This window comes from Lutjanus erythropterus, chromosome 20, assembly GCF_056507025.1.
Source record: "Lutjanus erythropterus isolate fLutEry1 chromosome 20, fLutEry1.hap2, whole genome shotgun sequence".
Taxonomy (NCBI): Eukaryota; Metazoa; Chordata; class Actinopteri; order Lutjaniformes; family Lutjanidae; genus Lutjanus; species Lutjanus erythropterus.
Window position 1 is genome coordinate 27,189,752 of NC_139336.1, and position 10,855 is coordinate 27,200,606.

The following is a 10,855-nucleotide window of genomic DNA, read 5'->3' on the forward strand; positions in this document are numbered from 1 at the left end:
ATAAAGCTATAACAAATACATATTTTCATTATCAAGTAACCTGCCGATTATCACAATAAATATATTAATCATTAATCATTTAGTCAAAAATGTACTCTGGGATAAATACAAATCATAATATCCCAGAGCCCATCGTGACTTCTTCAGATTGTTTCTTTTGTCCAACCAACAGTCCAAAACCCCCAAACTTTTCATTTACTATCATAAATGACTAAAAAAAAAGCAGCAAATCCTCACAATTAAGAACCAAGAGCCAGCAAATGCTCGACATTTTAGCTTGAAAAATGATCAAAACAATTAATGGCGTAATTGATTAGTCTATAAAATGAAAAAAAAAGGAAAAATGTTCATAATAATTTGCCAGAGCCCAAGGTGATGTCCTCAAATTGCTTATTTTATCCAACCAACAGTCTAAAACCCAAGGACCTTTCATTTACTACCATGAATGACAAATAAAAGCATCAAATGGAACCAACAAATATTTGAGATTTTTTGATCGAACAATGCTTGAAACAATTATTCGTCTATCAAAGCTGTTGGGAATTCATTTTCTTTTGATTGACAAATCAGTTAATTGACTGATCATTGCAGTTTTGTGTTGGTTATTTAAATTTTGAGCAGCAACTTTTAGCTGCAACTATCACATTATTTATTTTCCTCAGACTTGGGTGGGGTTTGGCAGTCGTAGTCCAGCAAGACTCAAGATTAGCCACTGCCAAAATTTAGAGGAAAAGGTGCTGAGCCATAGATGTTGGCTATATGACACACATTTAAGTTGATGAAATGTTGAAACCTGCTTTTTTTTCATTCAGTGCGTAGCTTACACATTTGCAACTGGAGAATGTAAGAATAACTTAATGTCCACAACAACTACATTAAAATTAAAAGTTTACTTCTGTATTATTTTTTGTCAAACCCACATTGAACTGTGCAAAAGAGCCACATGAGCCCCAGGTTGCAGACCCCTGGCTTAAAGGCATTGGCACCGAGTTTGTTCAACAGTTTTTGGAGGACAGGGCAAAAAGGGATGGGATTTTGAAAGGGTCAGTTGCATTTTTTCAACAAATGGTAGGCAAGCCATCCTGTTGTGTTCTGGGGGTTACTCAGAGACCCCATTATTGTTAATAAAAAAAAAACCCATCCATCCTCTGAATGCCCCAGCCTGTGGTTGTGAAGTTTCATGAGGCTGCGGTCATCCTATAGGTCACTTTAAGACATGTTATACAGTGAGGTCAAGTTTCAAAAAATGGCCACACTACAATGAAATGGCAACTACGGTGACTAACATCATCACTCACAAACACAGATGGGCTTATTGAATCCACAAAGGTCTCAGCTTTCCAGTCACATCCAATTTGTGCAACTCCAATTCTGTTTAACAAAATAACACATTTAATACTGCATGCAAAAACTGCATGGGATTAGCATGAAGTGTGCATGTCTGGAAAGAGGAGATTCTTGGTTACACAGACCCCAGTTTCATTCAGATATTTTGAGGTGAGAGGTCGATGGCCCCTTTTGAAAATGACCAAGCCATATTTTCCTTCACCAAAATTCAGCCTAACTTTGGAGCGTTATAAAACCCACCCGCTATAGCGTCTGAAAGCCCGGGGTCGTGGGCGTCCATTGAAGTCATATTGTAATTGCTGTAATGTTAGTGGGTAAAAGTGCAACATATGGCTGACATATGAGGGATTCAATGTGAGAAAAATACATTTTGGCCTTTGTTATGTGGGAGAAAAGTTTTCCTCTAATCATAAACATGTATTTGTAATCATTACCATTTAAATTGAGTCAGAGTAAACCTCAAAGACTCGAGTGGTTTAGAGTGCAACAGGCGGCGACCACACTGTTACAAAAACAACTGAGAGAAGACATGTTGAGCAGATTTTAGACAAACATCAACATTGTTAGTTTTTGCTCTCTGATATAAGTTGTAAAATTTCTCTTACGCTGTTTTGGCACTCAGTCCTGCTTGTAAGTAATCTATTTCCCAGGGGTCCACACTCATCTACCAGCTGTGGTTTTGTGGTGAAAGTTAAGGCCACTATACTGTACTAAAAAGTAGTCTGAAGCCTTACATCTGTATTAGTAGGACCTTGAAGATTTAATCTGTCAGTTCAAATAGTTTCCCAGTAGCCTATCATATACAGTATGCACAATATACATAGAAATCTATTTTGCGCAATTAAAAAAAAATATATACATTATATTTTGTTATTCTTGGCTTATAATGATCTTTTTGGCTGTATTCAAGAACTGTGATGATTTTTTACATTGAGTAATGAGTTCATGCCTTGAAATTTCATTAACAAAATGACAGCATTATCTGACCTGACTTGTCCTGACACCTATGCTTATTTTGGCAACTTGCGGCTGTTGCCAATGTATGCATAGTTAACCACAGTTCCAACGAACGCACTTCCCCTTGTGCTGCTACTTTGTCATGGCGGGGAAGCTTGTGTCGGAGACCTGCACGGCCCAAAACTCCAGCTGCAGCACAGCCTTGGCCCTGGAGGTTCAAAGCCTGAGCCCGACACTAACATCACTTTAAGATCTTTTTTTCTCTTTATCTGGGGCATTAAGAACTTTTTGGAAGACTTTTAGGAAAACCCCATTCAGTTCTTCAGTTCTAAAAGGGCAAGGGAATGTCAGTTCTCAGCTTTGCCGGACGTCAGTTGCTTCTACAGTCGTCCTTCGTCACACTTAAACATCGCTTGATGGCCAACTTCAGACCATCGCCGCAGACTAGGCTGGCATCCCTCTCTGGCCTTCTGGAGGCCCAGTTTGGCCTGAGGGCTGCGACATCTAGAGTAGACCTTGGCCTGCAGTTTGAAACACGCAAGAGAATGGCTTAAATGCCCCAGAGGGTATCACACCTGCCTTACAGCCACTGGCTTACAGGAAAGTTCCTCAAACACCACCTCATGTTTTTCACCACCCACTCCTGGATTTCTCCCAAGGTCACAGTTCTCTCATATTTCTCTCAACTTAGGACAGATTTTTTTCCACAATTCTTTCATTTTCATTATGATGACCTGAAAAGTGAACATCCATCGACCTTTCCTTCTGGACAACAATACAGCAACAGCAAATGTTGTTTCCTAAGAGATAAGAGATGATAAGAGAGCAGCTCGTCCTCCTCAGTGAGTGAGAGACTGAGAGAAAAATGGAGAAAAAAACAGAAAAGGACAGGGGCATGCATTTTGTAAAATCTGCCGATGAATTACGTGTTTGCAGTGTATTTGGCATTTTGTTTTTTTCACTCTTTAAAAGTCGCAGCAAACAGGAAATAAAGTTCCGGAAACCCAAATTTTTCTGAGGAAAGACCTGCAGACCCCTCACTATTGTTTTGAAATTTTCCCAACTTTGTCCCGAAGTAACCTCCAGGTTGGGGATGGGCATGGTGCATGGTGAGGTTTCTTCCTTTTTTCCCCCCTTGAAGGGGTTTTGGGGTGGTATCTCCTCGTCCGATACAGGACAGAGGGTGTCTCATGCCGTACAGACTGTAAAGCCCATTCAGACGAATTGTGATTTGTGATCCCGGGCCATAAAAATAAAACTGTCTTGTCTCGTCTTTGGCCAGTAGCCGAGCTCCTCTACTAGAATGAACTACACATTCAGGCCCGCTAATTCAGCCCCTCGTTACAAAAAGTGCAGGGTTACAAATAGTCTGAAAAGTGGTGCCAATTACCCACAGCTGGAGAGGACTCACACAAATCCCAGTAAGATTTTCAGGGATTATTAGAGGAAGGGTGGTGGACAAAATTCATTCAGACAGGGGCCAGGACACCCTGATTACAACAAACTACACAAGAGCAATTTTACCCTGTAATGCAAAAAACAGTATCATACCCACTCAGAGGTAGGGGGGTGACTTAAAATGACCCCATATATGTAGTATTTTCACAGTTCTTTCCATCATCCCGTAATAGAGCTGTAAAATTATCTGAACCTTGGTGATTTTGCAGTAGTTTGGTGTTATTATAATTATCTTAAAATGGTCCACAAATAGAACATAAAAATCCACTGATGACAGGTTTATGGCACGTCAAACTACCGCCAAGAAAATTTCTGGTATCATCCTCTTCGTGGTAATTGTGTCCACGAGTATTTATGCCTACCGACACCTCAGCAGAAGACCTTTGCAAAATCCTCGCAACAGCAAAATCTTCGCAACAGCTACAACTACAACGCCCTATTAGCCAATGGAGGAAAAAAGTACAGAAAATCAGAAAAATAAATCAGTTCCTCCTTTGGCCTTTCAAAGGTACAGTTATTACCAACTCAACTCTTCCTGTATGCATTTTAAATTAAGAGGCATTTCCTGCAACAACTGTTTATGTCACTCTTCTTGGGAGTCTCATAAAATTTGAACAAAAAATTCATTGTGGGAGTAAAGATGTTGGTGTCTCTCAGTCCCAATTAATCACCTAGAATTCATTAATGTGGAGGTTTTCATGAGGCCACACAAGCCTCAGGAGCTCAGATGCAACCTGGGACAACCTGGATTACATGATCAGTCAGGTCCGTTCCCATTCTATTACCGAGGGTCCTGGGTCTACTTATTATATTCTATGTGTGACACCCAGCCATGACAGTGCTGATTATGATGGAAGTGCTGTGTGTGTGTGTGTGTGTGTGTGTGTGTGTGTGTGTGTGTGTGTGTGTGTGTGTGTGCGTGTGTGTGCGTGAGTATTGTAACTTCCAGCATTAATAAGCGGATTAGCCATGCTGTTTCAATCAGCAAGAGATGAATAACAGAAATCCTGGATATATTTTACCAGCTTTCTTGGAGAGGAGAATAAATTAAATGTGTCACTGCCAGGCAAAAAAAGGCCATTATTGTTTTGTTTTGACACCTTAACCCCTTTTTCACACACATGTGCTGGCTTGGCTTGACTGAGTTTGACTCAGCACGCCAGCCCTGCACAGCTAGCATTTGCATCTCCATTACAACATAGCGACCAGCTCAAAGGTGTCTTTTAACTGAAGATGATTAAACATTTAATTTTCTATAAACTCTTTACAAGAGAAGCCCCCTTTATAATGAAAATGGTTTTCTTTATAAAGCAGTAACTTAACACAAGTCACAAAGTAAACATGACCTAGTAAATAAGGCAGATACCTGAAAGTACCCCACTCCAGAGTAGGTCCACCTCGGGCGCAACTCGGCACAGCTCAGCACGATAAAAGTGGTAATGGAAATACAAATCAGCAAAGCACAGTTAAATTCGGCACCGCCAAAAGTGCAGACGGAAAGCCACACTTGTAAATAAACAATAACTTCTTAATAGCAATCGGCTGTGAAATCAGTGCCGACCGGGTCTATGTCTCCTGGCCGGGTTCAGGTCTGAAATTTCTTGGTTCTGCGTGAGACCAGGTCCCAGGTTCTAAATAACGGATGAATTCAGTTCAATTCCAGACAGTACAAGTAGGTTTTTTTGGACCTGTGAACACCTCTTGCGTAAACATCGGCCATAACACCCAAGCAGCCGCTCAACAAGCACCATCTGAAAGCTACAATTTCAGAGATTATTTTGAGCACACAGCTTGACGTGACCTATTGTTGTGTGTTTTTGTTTTCCATTTTTGAATTTACTTTTCACCTTTATTTTTTGTTGCCCTTTAACCTGCAATTTTCTTTCACATTGGCGACATGCAACTTTGTCACTACAGTACACCCACACAAACACACCTGCACACGTCTCCATTTCTTCAATCACTGAGTCGCAAAACCACCGTTTTCCTTCTCCGTTTCTAAGTCTAAATATTATGAATGTCTATATACAAAGAACTACAAACATGGAGATCATTACACCAGCTAGCATGCAGAATGAGTTACTTTGCTGTTCATACGCTACATCATGCTGTAGCCTTTCTCACACACTATACGGCAAAGGAAAATTTGATGTTATAGGCCAACAACACAACATATGCAGACTTTAAATGTACACTTAAGACGGATATCTGTATCAGACGGGTGCTCAGGAACTCCCAGTGAATGAGACAGTTTACAGGAGTCCTTCCTGTCTTCAGCCCTGCAGATATCTGAGACTCAGGAAGACTCTGATTAGTTTCCATGTATTTCCTCACTACAACAACATACCCTTCCCCACCCATCTCCCCCCTTCCTCATCCTCTCACACACCTCGGCTCACTTATATCCTTATTTTCTCCTGTTAACAATGTATAGAGTGCAGAAAGGTTACTCCATGTTTTCATTCTTCGCCTCCAAACAAAGTTTCCTCCTCTTCCTCCATCCAGCCTTTCATCCTGACATACTATATTCATCTATTAGCCATGGAAGTCTATTCTAATGTGTTTTTCTTCCCTCTCCGCCTTTAAATGTCTGTATACATGCAGACAGGAAGAGAGCATTAGGAGTGTACAAGATACACGACTCTCTCAGGGTCCCCAATGAATCAAAGGCATCTTCATTCAATTGCACATATACTTTCCTTGAACAGAATACTCTAAAATCCATCCATATTCTCCAGTCATTATAGCTTTTCTGAGGAGCTCTCTGTGGCGTACAAATATAAGTCACAGAGGTAATGAAAACAAATAGTGTATCCCAGGCCCGGTAAACCCCTTTAAGTGAAGGAAATTAGCTCGGTTCATATAGTCTGACAGACAATATTTATTTGCAGACTGAGTCAATCGTTGAGTCATGCTAAAGCTAAGCCTCCTCGCCCCATAACAACCGTCTCCCACCACTGAAAGCTATTTACAAAGAGCATCTGAGGAATCTGTAATGTATACAAGAGGACAGCGCTTGTGTGTAAAGTGCAGACGACAGCTCACAGTAAACATGTACTACGTTTGGTGTTCTCTGTTATTGCATTGAATTCTCATTTGACACCTGGGAATTTGAGACGATATTTAACTTATATCTGTTGACACAGTTTAACCCTTACAGGGATAGTTTGGATTTTTTTTTTTTTTTTGATGTGGGGCAGTGAACTGCTCAGCAGCAAAATGTATTTTAGCCACCTAAAAAGGCCCACCTAAATATCAGTTTAACTGTGTGCCACATTTAGAACATTTTTACTTCTTTAGTTTGCCATCAGACAGCAACATATCACTCTCATGCATTTTTATTAGCATTATCTATCACTAGCAGCCATCTGAAATTCCTCACCACCTTTAGTATGCTAAAACAGTATGTTAACAATATCTTCAAAATAAATAACAAAATGTTCTAAATAAATAATGTTAAAATTGAACAGTTTGCATTTTTTTTTTTACATCTGAAATAACTTTTTTGTTATTATAGAATACAAAAAGTAATGAATGTCAGTGTGAACAGTATCCAACCCTAGTCGGGCCACAGCAGACAGCTGTTTTCAGCAAAAACGCTCTGATAAACCCTCTCTACACGACCTGCCCAGCACCAAAAAGCAAAGACTCAGAGTTACCAACTAGCTGGTGAACACAGTGGAGCATTTAGCAGCTGAAGAGCAAAATATTTCCATCAGGAGTTGGGACCAAAAGCAGAGCTAAAAAAAAACAGAATGAATACAGGACTTAGGTTTATTAGTCCAATTTAATGCTATTGATCCTCTCTGTGTGGTCACGCGGTGGTGCAGCGGTTAGCACTGTCGCCTCTCAGCAAGAAGGTCCTGAGTTCGAATCCCCCAGGGAGTTTGTGGCTGGGAGTTTGCATGTTCTCCTCATGTCTATGTGGGTTCTCTCCAGGCACTCCGGCTTCCTCCCACGGTCCAAAGACATGCAGTATAATAGATTAACTGATAACTCTAAATTGCCCATAGGTGTGAATGTGAATGTGAGCGGTTGTGTGTGTCTGTGTGTCAGCCCTGCGGTGAACTGGCGACTTGTCCGTGGTGAACCCCGCCTCTCGCCCGGTGTCAGCTGGGATAGACTCCAGCCCCCCCGTGACCCGTCAGGATAAGCAGTCACGGACGATGGATGGATCCTCTGTGTTTGCAAACGTTTATCATAGCAACTTTTAAAAGTTGAATTCTTACAGCTTGTTCGACTCCAAATGCAAAGTTTAAAATCCCCTATTAGTCAATAATCTTTTTGTTATATCCTTCCTGTCTGGTTTGTAACACTGAGTTTTGTGTAGTCAGCGACCTCCAGCTGAGAAAACCTTGATAACAACCTCAGGAGTGATTTTCTCAGACTTTACAAAGCTCCAGCTGTTTTCCCAGGCTTCCCATGAAACTGATTTTTGTGAGTAAAATCTGTGAACTGCTCCTTTAAAGAACCTTCTCAGCCAGGTTAATGTTGTTTAATGTCAGTTCGTTCATCTTTGTCAATTTCTTTGCTTATCGAACCTGTTATTAACATACTGTGTTAATGAGCACATCGTTAACAAAACCAGGACACGTTACAGGAGCCAGTTCTGCTGTCTGAGTCTGTCTCTGCAGCCGGGAGCTGTATTTATGATAAGATGACAAATACAGCAGCTCATTGCTATATAAGGACATGCTGGCTCTATATTAATGTTGAGCCTGACTTTTGCTTCTGTTTTTTAATCTGAAACTAACAGTGAAGCCAATGAATGTGTAAGATAAGAGTACTTTGTCATGGTTATGCTGCATGATGGTGAAGCAGTATGGGTGGTTGCTTGCGAGCGTGACTTAGCAATACCGCTGGGGATGAACTTCAGGGAAAAAAGAAAGTCTCCTGTCAGCTCAGTGTGAGCGAAAGCAGATCCATCCTCACTGATTCCTCTTTGATGAGAACAGCCTTTGACTATGTTTTCAAGTCTAACATTAACCAGAACAAGGAGAGCAAATGCAAGTTTACCCCCCGTCTGGTCCACACTGTGTTGTTCTTTCTTTTTTTTTTTTTTTAGTCTTTTCTATTAATGATGTGACTATAAAATCAGATTGAATAGTTATAAACAAACGGGAAAGGCCTCATAATAAAAAGCAGATGGAAACCGACATGATAAGAGGATCTGTGCTTAATTTATTCCTGAATTAAAAACCACATTTCCACTGCAGGAGCCCATTGTGTTTCTACCTTAGGGACCAGGGTCTAAATTAAGTGCCGGGGGACACTATTTCACCCCTCAAAATGTCCCTGCTCGGGGGAGAGTGCTTTCTAAAAATACAGGAACTTTGGGGGTGGGGTTGGCTGAGTAGTCGCAGCATTTTATTTCAGCCACAGTTCTGAAACTATGTTCATCATGAAGAGCTGCATTTCCACCCAAAGTTTCCTGGAACCTTTAGTCCCAAGAAGTACTTTTAAAGGAACTAAAAGGCTCCTTCAGCCTGTTGTTGTCTGTTGTTTCCACTGCAAGACTTCAGTGGAAAGTCCTAATATTCGTTAAGATTAGGCAACTTGGTTGATTAGTCAAAAACATTACTCTACTGATGTTTGAAAAAGTGGTTTTAAACATAATTTTTGGGTGCGACTATCATTAACAATTGATCATTATTTGTGCAACACTGAAACAACAGTAAGCATGGAGGAGGTTCAAGCAGCACAACAAACAAAACAAACAAACAAACAAAAAAACGAGTGGTTTGTGGCTGCAGATTTTTTTTAAATGGTGGCCATAATTACTCAACCAATCAGAAGTTCACTACAAGCCCCATCCCTAAAGTTTACTTTTGGATTGCAGGGACATTTTAAAATAATGTTCTTGGAACTAGATCCTGGTTCCTTTGGCGAGTTCCTCCAAAGGTTCCTGGTCCCTGGAGAAAGTTCATGCAGTAAAAAACAAAGCTATGGAGTTACAAAAGCATTCATCTATCACTTTATATGACATAACTGTTGTTGCAAAAAATGACATGTAAAAACAGCTGTTTTTTCATACTTCAATGGACTAAATTGTCTAATCTTCACAGGGTTTTAGACCGCAGTGGAAATGCAGACAATGGGCAGTGGGCTGAAGGAACCTTTTAGTTCCCTGAAAAATAGTTCCTGGGACTAAAAGTTGATGGAAAGTGATTTTCACTCCTGTCCCGTCCCACTCACACAAAAATACTCCTGTCCTGTCCCAGTCTCGGTAGAATGACTCCTTTCACGTCCTGTTCCCATCAACCCACAGTCCACACACATCATGCACTGGTCAAGTGGCTGCAACCAGCCTCAGACGGACAGGATATCCAAAATATAGACAGGCATAGAGAAGCGTATCCCGCTCGCTCCCACTGACTTTTTCTCCTCTCTTATCCCATTTCCATCATGAATAGTGAAACTGACCCCCATCCCGAGGGAATCCTACAGTATTCCTGAAAAAATGTCAGCCTCTAGCAGGTGTTTTGGGTGGAAAATGTAGCTTATTCTTCAAATTATAACTTTTATGTTTTTAAGCATTTTTTTTTTTACCCTTTATTCATCTGCATTTTAAATTATCAAGATTTGGAGGAGGGCAAAGTCAGGAAAGTTAGAGGAGGGATAAAGCAAGTTTAAGCAGGTCAATCTCTTTCTTCATGATTCCCAATTCAGATTCCGACACATGTGGAGCATGTGAGTAAAAATTAGCACGCTATCTTCAAAGCCACCCTCAAATCGCCCCAGGTGAAAACAACAATCTGACACATGTGGACAGCAATTAGAGATCTCTTTAGTCTCCTCCTTCCTCGGGCTCTATCACCCCTCTCTGTGCTGCTGACAGGACCTGGAGCTTCTCTTCACTCCGCCTGGGGTCTCGACCCTTTGACTCTGTCAACAGGGAGTCAGAGCGTCGGTTACAGCCCGACCACCGGCTCTCTGTCTCCCACAGACACACTGGGCACCTCTGCCCTCTGTTACAACAGTGGAGAATCCTTCTTCTCCGCTCAGTATGGTCATGCAGAACTCTGAAATTCCCTCACACACATGTGTTTGCATATCTGAGCCCTCATGTCACGTAATGCCAAACATTTTTACA